This window comes from Chiloscyllium plagiosum, unplaced genomic scaffold (genome assembly GCF_037043375.1).
Source record: "Chiloscyllium plagiosum isolate Xiang-an unplaced genomic scaffold, Cpla_swu_hap1 HiC_scaffold_27, whole genome shotgun sequence".
Taxonomy (NCBI): domain Eukaryota; kingdom Metazoa; phylum Chordata; class Chondrichthyes; order Orectolobiformes; family Hemiscylliidae; genus Chiloscyllium; species Chiloscyllium plagiosum.
Genome location: NW_028270165.1, coordinates 4152469 through 4168361, shown reverse-complemented (window position 1 = coordinate 4168361; position 15893 = coordinate 4152469). Strand labels below are relative to the sequence as shown.

Below are 15893 nucleotides of genomic sequence, written 5' to 3'. Positions count from 1 at the left end.
ATCCATTGCACCCCGGCCCTGTGCGTACCTGACGCCGCCATGATGCAGAGTTCTGACGTTAATACGGACATGCGCAGCAATGGGAACCTTCACAAGGTGAACAACCAAAGATAATCACCGTCACTGATTCCCTTCCACAGGCCCAACTTTGTGAAGCAGTATCTTTCACTGGCAAAGGAAACACCCTTGTCGTCATGTGCCTGCTTCATTTCGATCACGATTTCATGACCCTCACTGTTCTAGTCTCATTTCCAAACACTTGGCTCATAGCTTCTAAAGAAGCTCTGCGGGTATCTGCTTGTTCCACCCGAACAGGCAGTGGGTTGCAGATTCCCACCAGTCCCAATGTGAGTGAAATATTTTTCCCCCTCCACTGATGTGAATCTTAAAGAAGAAGCCGGGGTGCAAGCTCCCTTTCTTTTCGACGACATTTCTCATTTTGTAGTCGGCAGGGTTCACACCTGCGTGGGGAAACCGCAATGGATTTCAAGTCCATCGCATTAACCACTCGGCCCACGAATACAGAACCACACTGACAACTTCACTTCCCATGTCTGTCTGCCTGTGGAGCTGAGAAAGAGTGAATCATCGCAGAGTTTGTTTGAATCCAATCACTTCACAGTGTTTCGAAAGGGTTAAATATCTGCACATGGCGAGTCGAGGTGTTTCATCCCAAAAGGTGAAATGACATTTCCGTTCAAAACAAAACGAGAAATTGCAGGAGGAACTCAGCAGGTTAGGCAACATCTGTGGAAAGAGAATCAGAGACAACATTTCGAAATTCTGTTTTCTCCGACAGGTACTGTCAAACCTGCTGAGTTTGTCTTTTTGTCTCGGCTTCTCAGAATCCGCAGTCCCTGACGTTAGACATGAATTCAATTCAGAAACCCCTTTGTGGAGAGGATTTCCGTTTGGGGAACATTTTCCTGACCCCATTAAAAGCGTTCAGCTTCGAAGCCAAGGAAGAAAAGCGAACACAGCGCCCCTGGGTGGGCTCGAACCACCAACCTTTCGGTTAACAGCCGAACGCGCTGACCAATTGCGCCACAGAGACAGGCGTTGGCCTGGACTGCACCATCGCTTAGGTGAGGCTATTAGTGAATTCATAATTCAGCCTCCCCTCCTAGAATTACAATTGTTGTCTTCCGCGCTGTCTTGCGAGGGATCACGGCTTTCTTAACTTGACTTGTGCAAAAATGCCCGATTAAACTTCTCAAAAAGAACCTTCGGTAAAAGAGGCTGGGCTCCCTGGAATACGAATGGGACAGGAAGTGAAATGATTGGAGATAGCATTGAACAGGTTGACGTGTTTACTTCCCTAATTTTCTTCTCCCTCTGCCAGTTGGCACGTGGCCTGGGCAGTAATGTTATTACACACACTGAAGCAGAGGGATTTGAACCTAAGCCTCAGGGCTCTATGGGAGACTACAGCTGCACCACAAAAAAGAACTCTAGTAAATAGGTCCTCTTCTGTTGAATGAGAGGAAACAGCTTCCTCCTCAACATGAGACACGACCACTGTACCCTCCGTGCCCATTACAATAAATTGAGCCTTCTCCTGTTGAATGAATGAGTGGGAACCCCTCTCGGAGCTCCAAGAAGCGGGGGGCCCGGCTGGAGGCTGGATTTGCTCAAGGCTTGTATCTATTAACTTATTTATATGGTTTCTACTGTATGGGAGTATGGTTTACATTAAAACCGGAGGATCATGTCAGAGTGTTTATTTATATTTAGCAGTTGTTGTTGGTAAAATACACTCCCTGGAGGAGCACCTTCTATGATGCTGCATTTCTTGCCTTCTGCCCTTCCCCGATTTGTTATCTCTCATCTCGATTTTACATTTTCAGTCAAATTTAATTTCACATTAATCAGCCTTGTATTCACTGTGTATTATTAATTAATCTGTTGGATTGTTGTAATGGTGTAATTTCATTTATGTTGTCTGAGTTTGACATTGAATGTGCAGGTGTGAATGCCAGTAAGTTGTAAAAATAAATCAAGAACTTGTGGTTTTTAAACAAAAAGACGAGTTCAATGGTATTACTGGCGTTGTCTCCTTTGAGGATGATGATTATAGTCTGACCAACAAACCATTTCATGCAGTCACCCAGTTTAATTAAAGTCTTTTGGAAAATAATTCTGGCAGGCAAAGATTTATACAACCCAAAATACGGTTGGTAATCATGTGTATTCTTATCTTTTAAGCCGTAACAGATGGCATTGCGTGGCGGGTTGAGACTGAAACTTCGCTGGAAAGAATGTAGATTGATAAGGGAAGTCAAAATGGCAGAGTCTGGGGCCACAATCTATCAGTCTGGCTTGATTGCATGAGTGGTGGTTCTTCAAAAGCACCTTCCAAGTCATGACCTCAACCACCAAGAACAAACAAGTGTGAACACAGGATTCCGACTGCAAGATATATCGCATTGTTTCTTTGTTATTGACCAAAATGCTGGAACTCACTCCTGAACATTGTTGCAGTCCACATCATATTTGTGAAGCAATTTAAGAAGCAGATCAGCACCACATTTTCAAGGTCAGTTTGGGAAGAGTTGTTGGCACAGCCAATGATATTCACATCTTATCAAATAGTAAGCAAAGAGCCCACGGTGTTGGGAGGCTGTATGTTAGCATGGAAAGATGATTGGCTAAATACCACAGTTGTGGTAAGTGGCACGTTCAGGATGACAACTTGTAACTAGTGGTGTACCACAGGGATCAGCGCTGGGGGCAACATTATTTACAATATATACACGAATTACTTGGATAAGTAAAGTGAAGGTACTATTGCTAAATTTGCAGAAGAGACAGTTGATGTGAAAGCAGGTGATGAGGATGACATTAGATATCTGGAGAGGGATATAGACAGGTTAAGCAAAAGCTTGACAGATGGGAAAATGAGGTAATACAGTTTTTTAGGAGGTGAAGAACTGAATATGAAATGGAGAAAGCTTTAGAATAGAGGGATTTGGAATCATGTCCACGAATCTCTTCATCCAATTTCAGTGACTAATAGGGAGACAAATGGGAGGTTGGCCTTTTCAATCGAGTAGAAATGTAGGGAGGTTATAGTGAACCTATGTAAGGCATAAGTCAGGCCACAACTGAATACTGTGAACAGTTTAGGGACCTTTACCTGAGGAAAGATATATTGGCATTGGAGGCAGGCCAGAGAAGGTTGACCATGATGATATCAGGGATGGAAAGAATGTCTTATGAGGAGAACTGAATAGGTTGGACCTGTGCTTATTAGAAGTTAGAAGAATTAGAGGTAACCTTATTGTCACGTACAAGATTCTGAGGAGACTTGACAGGCAAGACGGGGAAAAGTGGGTGAGTCTGGGACCAGAGGAAGTAACCTCCAAATAGGAGATTGCATGTTTAGGACAGATAGGAATTTCTCCTGAGGGCAGTAAATCAGTGGAACTTGATACTACAGAGGGCTGTTGTGCCTGGGTTGTTACGTGCATTCAAGGTTGAGATAGATTTTTTTTAATCATTAAGCAAATTGAGGATTATAGGGAAATGGCAGCAAAATGGAGTAAACGTTTCCCAGAATAATCGTTATCTGAATAAATGGCAGAGTCAACTCAATGGGCTGAATTGAATAGTAAATAGTAAGGAGGAAAAGGATGCAACTGGCAATTACAGACCAGTCAGTGTTGGGAAGCCTAGAGATTGTAGGGAGTTGGTAACATTTGGGCATTGTTAGTGGATTTAACATCTGGAGTTTCAAATTGATCCTGCTATGACCCCGATGCAATTTGAAATCAGTTTATGTATCTAGAATATTAACTTATCGCTGCTTTGGTGATCTTATCAATTGTCATAAGTACCTATCTTGTTCACTAATAACCTTTTTTAAGGAAGGAAATCTTCAGTCCTTTCCCAGTTTGGTGAATGTGTCACTCTTGATCCATTATCAATGTCACTGTCACTGTCAGTGAAGGGAAGATTGTGATCTCGTGATACTGGTTAAGAAGCCCAGAGATCTCGGTCTTCTGAGAACAAAAAATAAAATCCCATCATGGATGCGAGTGGACTTTATTTTCAACGAATAAAAAGATCTGGAAATGAGAGTTTGTCTCTGTACTGGCAACCAGGAAACCATTATTGGCTAAGACAATGAATTGCAGCTGTTGGAGATCAGCAACAAAAGGCACAATTGCTGGGGAAATGCAGCAGGTCTGGCAGGATCTGTGGAAAGAAAACAGTTAATGTTTTGAATCCAGCCTAATTTTGAAGGGCCACCGGGCTCAAAACAGTAACACTGTCGTCTCCTCACAGATGCTTCCAGAACTGTTGTTTTTGTCCAATCATTACAGAGTGTTGTGAAAGTGTTCTTTTAGGGAGGGAATTCTACCACTCACAACTCTACACACGCGTGCACACGCTCACATCATGTGACTCCAGACCTACTACAATGTGGTTGACTCTCAACTGCCTTCTAGCATGTAGCCTATTGCTCAGTCCAAAGGCCATGAGGGATGGGGAGCAAGTGTTGGATGTGCGAGCAGCAATCCCATCCCTCAAAATATTTTCTTATATATTATAAAGCATAGGTTAATGAAGGACAAACAAAACTATGGAAAAGTCATGCCCAACTAACCTGATTTGCTTGTAGTTATAAATATTGTTTTAAAATCCTCTTCAGAGAGGACGTTGGTTCCATCATTGTTGCAATACTGCTTGCAATTCTGTGCTTTCTGCTGCAGGAAGGGTGTTGTGAAACTTGAAAGGGTCAGAAAACATTTACAAGGATGCTGCCAGGGTTGGAGGGTTTGAGCTACAGGAAGAGATTGAATAGACTGGAGCTATTTTCTCTGGAGCTTTGGCGGTTGAGAGGTGACATGAAAGGCATTTGTAAAATCATGAGGGACATGGATAGGGTAAATAGGCAAGGTCTTTTCTCTTGGGGTGGGGGAGTCCAAAATTAGAGGGCATAGGTTTAAGGTTAATGGCAAATGGAGTTTAATATAGATAAGTGTGAGGTCTTACATTTTGTATAGTCAAATCAAGGTAGGAATTTCATGGTGAATGGTAGGACCTTAAGGAGTGTAGTGGAACAGAGGGATCTTGGAGTACATGTTCACAGTTCTCTGAAAGTGGAGTCACAGGTAGAAAATTTGGGCACACTGGCCTTCATCAATCATGGCATTCAGTATAAAATACCGAATTAGAGTCGAGATAAGCACCAAATAATAATACATACCAACAAGCATCAAATATGTTTCCTATGCAGTATTTCAAACCAAGAGATGTAAGGGTGCAGATTCATAGCTCCTAGAAAGTGGAGTCATGGGTAGACAGGGCAGTGAAGAAGACTTTCGGCATGCTTGCTTTCATCAGTCAGAGCACTGAGTACAGGAGTTGGGATGAATTGTTGCAGCTGTCACAGATTCCACACAACAACACAAGACGTGACCCTGCCCTCCCCTGACTGACTGTCCCTTTGCATATCTGGGGGAAGACACCCCTTTAATTGTGATGATCAGGAAACAGGCCATCCTTCAAAAAAACGGATGTGTTCACAAATATTTGGACAGAGGAAGGAAGTTGCAGTCTGGGTGAAGATCAATCTTCATTCAGAGAGGAAGAGGAAGAGCAGCAGCAGCTTCAGAAGTTCATAGTCCAACTTCTGAAAAGACCTTGTCTGATTTGCAGGTGTTCCTGGACTTGTAATATCGTACTGCAGCATATTGTAGATCTTTAGTAAGAGTGTCAATACTGCACTACAGAGGTCCATTTGCAACTTGAGTCCATGTGAACTCTTCGTGGAGGTTTGCACTCTGCCCCATAACCCTGTTGGTTTACAGTTACATAAAGATCGACGCAAAGATCTTTGGGATTGAGAGGAAAGAATGTTCCACAGAAACGAGAATTACGTTCAGATTTTCTATCATGGACTGACTGTGATGACCTTTGCAATCACTTCATAGGAATATTACAAGAGAAGAATTTGGCGGCAGAAATCTCAGACCAAACATCACATCAAAGTCTGACAGTCACTTGATTCACGAGGACGTGGATATTGATGGCCTTGAAAACAAAGGGGAGAAGGTCTGTCTGCTTAGTTAGGTTTTAAACGTCAGTGTGACTGGAAACTCAGAGTCTCACATACCCTCACACCAGAGTAGTGACTGGAACAAGCTTTACAGACTGAATGAGAGTGTTCCAATTATCAGCGGGTTCACCAGTAACACCACACACATGCTGTAAGCGTGAGCAAGTTTTCAACAGATTGTTAAGACAGAGACAGATGAGGGCACCTGCACCATGGAGAAACCGTGGAAATGTGGGGAGTGTGGGAATGGTTTCCCTTCGCCATTTGCGCTGGAGATTATTGGCGTTTGCACACCGGGCAGCGGCTGTTCACCTGCACTCAGTTACACCACCTCCTGGCCCACCAGTGGGTCCACACCAGCAAGAACCCGTTCATCTGTCCCGTGTGTGGGCAGGGCTTCACTCAGTCACACCACCTGCTGCCGCACCAGCGGATGCACACCAGGGAGAAACCGTTTTCCTGCTCCGTGTACGGGAAGGGCTACACCCAGTCGTATCACCTGCTGCTCAGTTTCTGCGTCCACACTGGGGAGAAGCCGTTCACCTGTCCCGTGTGGAGCAATATCTTCTGTGATTCCTTCACCCTGCGCAAACACCAGCGCATCCACACCAAGGAGCGGCCGTTCACCTGTCTAGTGTGTGGGAAGGGCTTCACCCAGTCGTACAACTTGTGGAGACACCAGCAACTTCACAAGTGAGATGGCGCAGGGATTCAGGTTGGACTCTGCTGTTACCGCTGCTGAGAGTCACATCTTGAACCCTGTTTAGTGGGTAAAGTGGGAGGGGTAAGGGGTTCCTTTATGCAGAATGGCCGCTCTGTCACCCATTTTACTTCCAGTGGGGGCTGACGCTCTCTGAGCCTGGGATTGCACCTTCCGTACGGAAACAGTCCACAGAAGCGGCTGAAGTGCAGGTAGATCTGAAATAGATACATTTGTCTCTGTCCGATTGAGTCTCCAGCACAGTTGATCCAATTGGCCTCTGTCAGTGTTTATGCTCCACCTGAGCCTCCACCCACCCCTTCATCAGCATACAGGTATCCCCTGCTTTTTGAAAGTTCACTTTACCCCCAACCCCCTCCCCACCCAAGCCTGTGCCAATTCTTAATCCTAACTTAGGCCTGCTATTTATTGCCGATGCGTGGTTTCTGTCCCTGCATACATCTCCCATTCATGTGTCTATCCAGATACACCTTAAGTGTTGCTAAGGTGCCTCTTACCACTACATCCATTGGCAATGCATTCCAGGCATCCACCATCCAACTGTGTGAAAAATCTTCCCTTTCAATTCTCCCGCAGACTGTACCCCTCTCGCCTTGAACTTGTGCCCTCTTGTCGTTGACTTTTCCACCCTGGTGGGGCGGGGGGGGGGGGGGGGGGGGGGTGGGGGGGAGCCTCTGACTATCTAACAGACTATCTGGCCCAACACCAAACATCCAAAGAATAATCCACACAGACCCATTTCCCTACCCCGATTACTCGACATTTACCCCTGACTAATGTACCTAACTTTCACATTCTTGAACACTGTGGGGCAATTTTAGCACGGATAATCCAACTTAACCTGCCAATCCCTGGGCATTGGCGTAATTTAGCATAGCCACTCCACCCTAACCTACACATTTGGATTGTGAGACGAAACCGGAGGAAAACCATATCGACACAGGGAGAATGTGCAAACTCCACACAGACAGTCACCTGGGACTGAAATTGAACCAGTGTCCCTAGCGCTGTGAGGCATCAGTGCTAATGATTGAGTCACCACGCCGCCCCCGTCCAGTCAATCTGTGTGTCTCATCATTTTGTTGAGGCCATCCCTCTGCCTCCATCTTTACAGTGAAAATAATCCAGGTTTATCCCATCTCTTCTCATAATGAGACCTCCAGACCAGGCAATGTCCGAGTGAACCTTCTCTATACCCTCTCGCAGAGCATCCATGTCCTTCTGGTAGTGTGGGGACCAGAACTGCACGCAATATTCTGAATGTGACCGGAATAAATAGCTGTAACATAACTCGCCAACTCTTACACTCAAGGCAAACGTGCTATGTGCCTTCTTGATCTCGTTACCCGCCTGTATTGGCACTTTTGGAGATCTATATGGCCAGATCCTTCTGTATGCCAGTGCTTCTATGTGGTCTGAAATTTATCGTACAATTCTTGTATTTCCTATATATCTGTATCCAGCTTCACCTTAATTGTGTTCTCCTCTTTATCTCTTTTCCCCCATTCTCACCCCTCCACACATCAGCATATCATAAGATTATAGGAGCAGACATTATGCCATTCAACCCATTGAGTCTGCTCCACCATTCAATTATGGCTGATAAGTTTCTCAACCCCTTTCTCCCCGTAACATTCGATCCTCTTGATATTCAAGAACCTCGTTATCCCCATCTTAAATATATTCAACGATCTGGCCTCCACAGCCTTCTGGGGCAGTGAATTCCATAGATACACCACTCTCTGTCTGAAGAAGTTCTCCTTATCTCCGCTCCAAAAGGTCTTCCCTTTACTTGAAGGCTGAGCCCTTGGCTCCTCGTTTCTCCTACCCATGGAAATATTTTCCCAACATCCACTCTGTCTAAGCTGTTCAGTATGCTGTAGGTTTCAATTAGTTCCCTTGTCATCTTCTAAACTCCATTGAGAATAGACCCGGAATCCTCAAATGTTCTTCAGATGTTAAGCTTTTCAATCCTAGGACCTTTCTCATCAACCTCCTCTGAACATGTTCCAGGGCCAGTACATCCTTCCTGAGATATGGAGCCCAAAACTGTGTACAGTACTCCAATTGTGGCCTGACTGGAACCTTACAGATCCTCAGAAGTGTTTCCCTGCTTTTATATTCAAGTCCTGTCAAAATAAATGCCATTGTTGCATTTGCCTTCCAAACTACTTACTCAACCTGTAAGTTTACCTTGAGAGAATCCTGTTATAGAAGTCCCAAGTCTCTTTACTCTTCGGATTTCTGAATTTTCTCCCCATAATCCTTCTGTTCCAGGGTAGCAGCAGAGACTTCCAGACACACTGATTTGTATTCCGGGATATCCAGGGATCTCAAGAACTGCCAGTATCTCAGGAGGAATCATTATTCTGGGAGGAGGCAGAGAGGAGAGTGGTGTGCACCTGTAAACTCCAGAGCTTCCCAAACTTAACGAGTCAACAAGAACTCTTTCTGGACCAAGAAACGAAAGGGCGGACGAGAAACTGTGACACCACAGGAAGTGAAATTAGGCCATTCAGCCCATTGAGTCTGCTCCACCATTTACTCATTCTTGAGTATCAAGGGGCTAAAAGGTGATAGGGAGAATGGGGTGAAGAAACATATCAGCCATGATTGAATGGCAGAGCAGATTCAATACAATAAATGGCTTAATTTCTGCTAGTTAACATCCATGGAAAGAAGGAGGCAACACAAAAAGTTGTTTCTTGGGACAGGCAAGATAATGTTGTTTAATAATGGTGTGACAAAAGGACAATTAATTCTGCCTGTCGAAGGAAAGCCCTGACATAGAGGGGTTAATTGCAGGGCAGGCTGTTTCAAACAAATAGCTAACCCTCAAGGATAAGAAGGTAAGCTGCAGACCTGAGGTCTCCAGCAATGTGAGGTGATGTTAGAGTCTTTAAAAAAAAACTCACACCACAGATTTGAAATTGAGGAAACGCCACCAAAATTCAACTCCAGAATGATGCAGCAGCAGCAGTACTTAGAAGAATAAGATTACATCAAACCCCTGGACACTTCCAGAGATGGGCACTGTCGGTGGAAACCAGATAAATTCAGCCATCAACTGGGTGATAGCCAAGTTTGGTGGGGGGTGATGCTGAATGAACTTGAGGGGGTTTATTTGTGGTTGCTACATGCAATAAAGTGCAAATCATTGTTTCAGCAGTTGATTCTATGTGCGGTTTCTGAGTCAGGAGCCAAATTAAGGTGATTCACCCACAACCACACGAAGAGGCTGGGATTAATATTGACTCCATTGCATTCAAGAGAATGTCATCAATACTGTTACAAAGCGAAGGCTGAACCCACCCACCTCACTCACCAAGATCTCAAACTGAAACATCCAAAGAGTGGCACGTTGCCCTTTAATCTGTAAAGTCAGTGTGATAAGTGGTGTAACCTGCTGTAGTGTTAAAAGTAAATCCCTGACACTTTAAAATCGACAATCGACAATTTATTTAGCCAACTCTCACGGTGAACAAATGAACAAAACTACTAACAAACTGAATAAATCCGTCCGAACTACTGGGTATTCTGGAATAAATCAAGATTCTTCTGGTATGCTGTTCCAATCAATACATGTCCCACTCAGATAACGCAAAATAGAATTTAATCTCTCAGATTACAACCAGGTTATGTGTCTTCCGGAATATTCTGTGCCATCTTCTGTCGGGGATGCCTCCTCCGATTACTCTGTCAGGAATGCCCTTCTCTGTTTTTCTGAATGATGCTTTCTCTAATACACAGATGACTGAGAGCGCCAATTCTTTATGATAGGATTGGCCATGTTGTCAAAACTTTAGTATTTAAATTTAATTAGTTCTTGGTAGCCAATGCGGCTGATTTAAATTGATTGGTGAAATTGAAAACCGTTTTCTTGTCCTGCTAACTGTACAGCCTTTTGTAACAAATGTTTCAGTTCAAGTGCTTTTTGTTGTGATCATGTTGCTCCTTTAAGATTACGTTGTTGGTTTATTTTCAGGAGGGGTTGTAAAAGGCTTCCCATTTGTCTAGGATTAAGGTTTTTGCTAATGGTTAACAGATACTGGCTAAGGCAACAATCCGGGAAAAGGGTTTGACATTTTTTCTTCTAAAACACTTCTACGATGAAACGGCAGTTGTCCCATTCTTTTCCCCTGCTTTTGATTTTAGCAAGCAGTCTGTCTGAAGCTGCTGCAGGAAGAGATGTTTCCTGATTCAACAGATGTTTCTGGCTGACTCTAAAGCTTCAGGGAAAATAGTACCAGGGTATTTAGCCTCTCCCTGTAGCTCAAACCTTGCAACCCTGGCAACATCCTTCCAAACCTTTTCTGAACCCTTTCAAGTTTCACAATGTCTTAAAAAGACGTCAACTTTGCTCGACTAATGTGGGAGAATTTTCTGCATGATGCGTTCTGTCTGAAAGAGCCCTCCCCTGTGCTATGACAGAGCTGCAGTGACTTTCAAAAGCCTGACAAATGCGGTTATCAGTCAAAGATTCATTGGGAGAAGCTTCTCAATCACATCTGTAAATGGAGAAAGTGTTTTTAACAATGAGACATGAATAAAGGGCTGCATTAATCTTTTGTTCTGAACATTTACTCATACATCACAAAACAGAGCATATGAACCCGGTCACAAGAAGTCTACGGGAATATAAGACACCACTGCCTATTTCCTGACCAGGACCGACTTTGCACAGAAAACATGGACATTTTAAATGAATGGGGTGCCATTCGTTTTAAGATCAGGTGAACTTAAGAGGCACAGCATTGGCTTAGTAATGAGAGATCCTTGACACACGCACAGCCAAAATCATCACTGCCATTATTATCAAATTAGAAGTTAGGCTGGATAGGCTGGGATGTTTTTCCACTGGAGCAGAGGAAGTTGAGAGGCAATATTTCCAAACCATGAGGGGTAGAGTTGGGTTAACGGTAGCTGTCTCTTCCCTCGGGGGAGGATTTCAAGAGCAAGGACGCGTTTTTATGGTGAGAGGAGAAAGATGGAAGAAAGGATGTGGGGCAAAATATTTACAGAGTGTAGTTCGTCTGGGGAAACAGCTGCCAGTGGAAGTGGTTGAAGCAGGTACATTAACAACATTGAAAAGGCGTTTCAACAAATACATGGATAGCAAAGCTTTAGAAGGATATGGGCCAAGTGCAGGGAAATGAGGTTAGTGTTGACAAACATTTTGGTCAGCATTGATCGGTTTGGGCTGAAGGGCCTGTCTCTGTGCTATAGTACTCGATGACTGGCGTCTCCTTGTAACTCTGACAGTGTTGAGTTTCCACATGAACCAGGAAAAAGTGAGGACTGCAAATGCTGGAGATCAGAGTTGAGAGTGTGGTGCTGGAAAAGCACCGCAGGTCAGGCAGCACCAGAGGCGCAGGAGAATCGATGTTTCAGGCATAAGGACATCCAGATGAATATCTCACTAAATCATGCTGAATCAAATCTCATCTCATTCGTCAACTCTGATGCGGAGGTGCTGGGGATGGACAGGTCAGAAGTCACACAACACCAGGTGAGAATCCCAATAGATTGATTTGAACTCATGAGTTTTCGAAGCACAATTTCCTTCATCAGGTGAAGTGATGAAGGAGCAGCACTGATGAAGGAGCAATGCTCCCAAAGCTTGGGATTTCAAATAAACCTGTTGGACTGTAACCTGGTGTTGTGTGACTTCTGACTTCAACTTCTTCAACTACGCATTCATGTTGAACTTGATGGGATACTTTATCCAACTCGGTATAGTTAAATCATATCGCTTGGAGGGGTTCATTTGAAACCTTCCAGGAGGTGAATTCAACAAGATTGAATTATTCAAAGTTACTCAATTCTAAACTTACCTCAGGACCAGTAGTCATAGAGGTACAGCGCGGAAACAGATCCTTCAGTCCAACTCGTCCACGCTGACCAGATATTCTAAATTAATCTAGTCCCATTTGCCAGCACTTGGCCCAAATCCCTCTTACCCTTTTCTATGCATGTCTCCAACCAAATGTCTTTTAAACTCTACCAGCCTCCTCCACTTCCTCTGGCAGCTTGTTCCATACACGCACCACACTGCCCTTTAGGTTCCTTTTAAATCTTTCTCCTCTCACTCTTAACCTATGCCCTCTCGTTCAAACTGATAAATCACTTCTGATGGAGATGTCAACGTTTCGGGTAGAACCCTTCTTCAGTCCTGAGGGGTAATACCTGAAATGCTGACTTCTCCACCTCCTGGTCTGCCTGCCTTGTTGTGCCCAGCCTCCTGCTTATCTATATTAGATTCCAGCATCTGCAGTTTTTTATTTTGTCTCTAACAAATGGTGGAGCAGATTCGATGGGTCAAAATATCCTAACTTCTGCTCCAATGGTCTTGTGGTCTTAGGTTTGGGCGGGCCCTGGGCTCAATGAGCAGCAGCGCCCACTGGAAGCAATATTCACAGAACCATAGAATCACGACAGTGTGGAAACAGGGCCTACTGACCAACAAGTTCAGAGCGACTTTTGAAGAGTAACTCACCCAGATACATTCTCCTACCCCATCACTCTGCACTTACCCCTAACTAATGCACCACACCTACACATTCCTGAACACTATGGGACTATTTCGCTTGGCCAATTCGCCCAAACATGCGCACGTTTGGACTTTGGGAAGACACTGCAACACGCAGAGGAAACCCACGCAGACACGGGGGGAATTACATGCAAACTCCACACAGACAGTCACCCTGAGGATGGAATCAAATCTGGGTCCCTGGCGCTATGAGGCAGCAGTGCTAACCACTGAGCCACCACCCCCCCTTCCCCCTCCACTCCCCCAGTAGAAAACAAAAGACCCTACGAACTCTCCCACGACCCCCACTGTCAGAAAGGGCAGGAGGTTCAGTCCTGGGAGTGACCCTCAGCAGCGTTACCGGCAGAATCTGATTGTTGAGAGCATTGGTGCCTCCGCTGGTGCTTGTCCAAGCTGCAGGACATTGTGAACCTCTGCCCACACTCGGGCCAGGCAAATGGCCTCTCCCTAGTGTGGACCCGCTGGTGCGTCAGTAGAGTGGAGGAGACAGCAAAGCCCTTCTCGCACTCGAGGCAGGTGAACGGCCTCTCCCCAGTGTGGACCCACTGGTGTGTCAGCAGGTGGGAGGCCTGGGTAAAGCCCTTCCCGCACACAGAGCAGCTGAAGGGCCTTTCCCCAGTGTGGACCCACTGGTGCTTCAGCAGGTCGGAAAGCGTATAAAGTACTTCCCGCAGACAGAGCAGGTGAATGGCCTCTCGCCGGTGTGGACCTGCCAGTGGGCCAGCAGGTCAGAGGAATCGCTGAAGGCCTTCCCACATTTGGGGCAGGGGAACGGTTTCTCACCGGTTCTGGACCCGCCGGTGAATCACGAGGTGGGAGGAGCGAGTGAACACCTTCCCACAATCGGGGCAGCTTCCAACCCATATAAGTACCACATGGGAACTGACAATTTTTAATGCCATTGGATTGCTTGGACAGAACATTGGCTGGTGAAATTGGCAATATAGCTGTCTCGGACCATGTGCCAGTGCAATTAGATGGTAAAATCAAGAGTGGTGGAATGGATGCACAGCACTGGTGCATGGACCCATTCCTGTTAAGGGATAACAAATTTGTTGAGTACATCACAAGAGTTCAGAGCCTTCTGGGATATCAACTCGGGTACGGCCAGTAATCCGGAAATACTGGAGGAGGCCACTAAGGCATAGTTATGAGGCCTGATTATTTTTTATTCAACGACTAGAAGGACGCAGAGGAAGGAGCAACAACAGATGCTGGAGACCCGTCTGCAGATAGCTGAGGAAGTATATTATAATAGGCGTTCACTGGTCAAGCTGCAGCTCTCTGGGCTGCTCCCAACTCATTGCACACACTGGGAAAAAGAGGTCTGCTTTGCTCAACAAAGATTGTTTGAATTTGGAGATAAGCCAGGTAGATATCTGACTAGAAAGAAAATGCTTCCCAATCTTTTGTCTGTTAGAGAGAAGGTTGGCACCGTTACCCGTGAGTTAAAGAAGATTAATGTTAGATTTAGGGAATACTTTGCAGGGTTATATCGGTCGGAGGGAGATGAACACAGTGCAGCGAGAATGCAGGCCTTTTTTGAGATCCTGCACCTCCCTAGTATAAACGTGGAACAGGTTTCCTTTTGAATACGCCTTTGACGATACATGAGGTGCAGGATGCAATAAAGCATTTCCAAGGTGGCAAAGCACCGCGGTCAGATGGATTCCCAAGTGAATTCTATAAGGAATTCATAAATGTGTTGGTGGAGCCACCTCTGGGGATGTATAGCTATTCATATGTACAGGATTAGGGAGGCTAGTATCTCCCTCATTTTAAAGAAGGGGAAAGAGCCCGAACAATGTGCTTCATACAGACCTATTTCACTGTTGAATGTAGATTGTAAAATTCTACCCAAGACCCTGAGGTTGGAAAAGGTGTTGTCCTGTATTGTGAAAGAAGATCAGATGGGTTTTGTTAAAGGCCGTAGCTCCTCCAACAATATCAAGAGGGTACTGAACATGGTGCAGGTATGCCAGCAAAGTTTGATCCTGGGTTCGGTGGCCTCCCTAGATGCAGAAAAGGCATTTGACCAGATAGAATGGCTGTACCTGTTTGTGGTCCTCAAGCGCTTTGGTTTGGGGGCAACCTTTGCGAGATGGGTGGTGGTGTTGTATAATGATCCTAAGGCAGTAGTCATCACAAATGGCACTAAGTCAGATAACTTTAATACTGGGAGAGGTAGTCGACAGGGATGTCCTCTTTCACCGCTGCTATTTACCTTGGCAATTGAGCCATTAGCTGAGGCTATCAGGAGGGTTCCTGAAATAGTGGCGCCAGGAGTGGGAATGGGGGAACATAAGATTACCCCATATGCTGATGACGTCCTTTTGTTCTTGGCCAATCTGGAGGAGTCCGTTCCTCGATTGATTCAAACAATTAATTTATTTGGCAGTTTTTCGGGCTGCAGGATCAACTGTACAAAATCAGAAGCCATGCCAATGGTGGGTGGGGGGTGGGAGAATTAGTGGAGGTGCCTGATCTGAAGGATGGAATGCAGTTCCTGTTTAGATGGTCGTCAAAAGGGTTTTTGTATTTGGGAATTTATATTATTA

The 15893-nt window shown here is 45.1% G+C and overlaps 1 non-coding gene across 1 annotated transcript; it reads right to left on the bottom strand.

Annotated features, from left to right (window-relative positions):
- Positions 1-980: 980 nt before the first annotated feature.
- On the bottom strand, positions 981-1054 carry trnan-guu (transfer RNA asparagine (anticodon GUU)). Its single transcript has one exon. It is a non-coding gene; the product is annotated as a tRNA-Asn (tRNA).
- Between the last annotated feature and the right edge of the window lie 14839 nt (positions 1055-15893).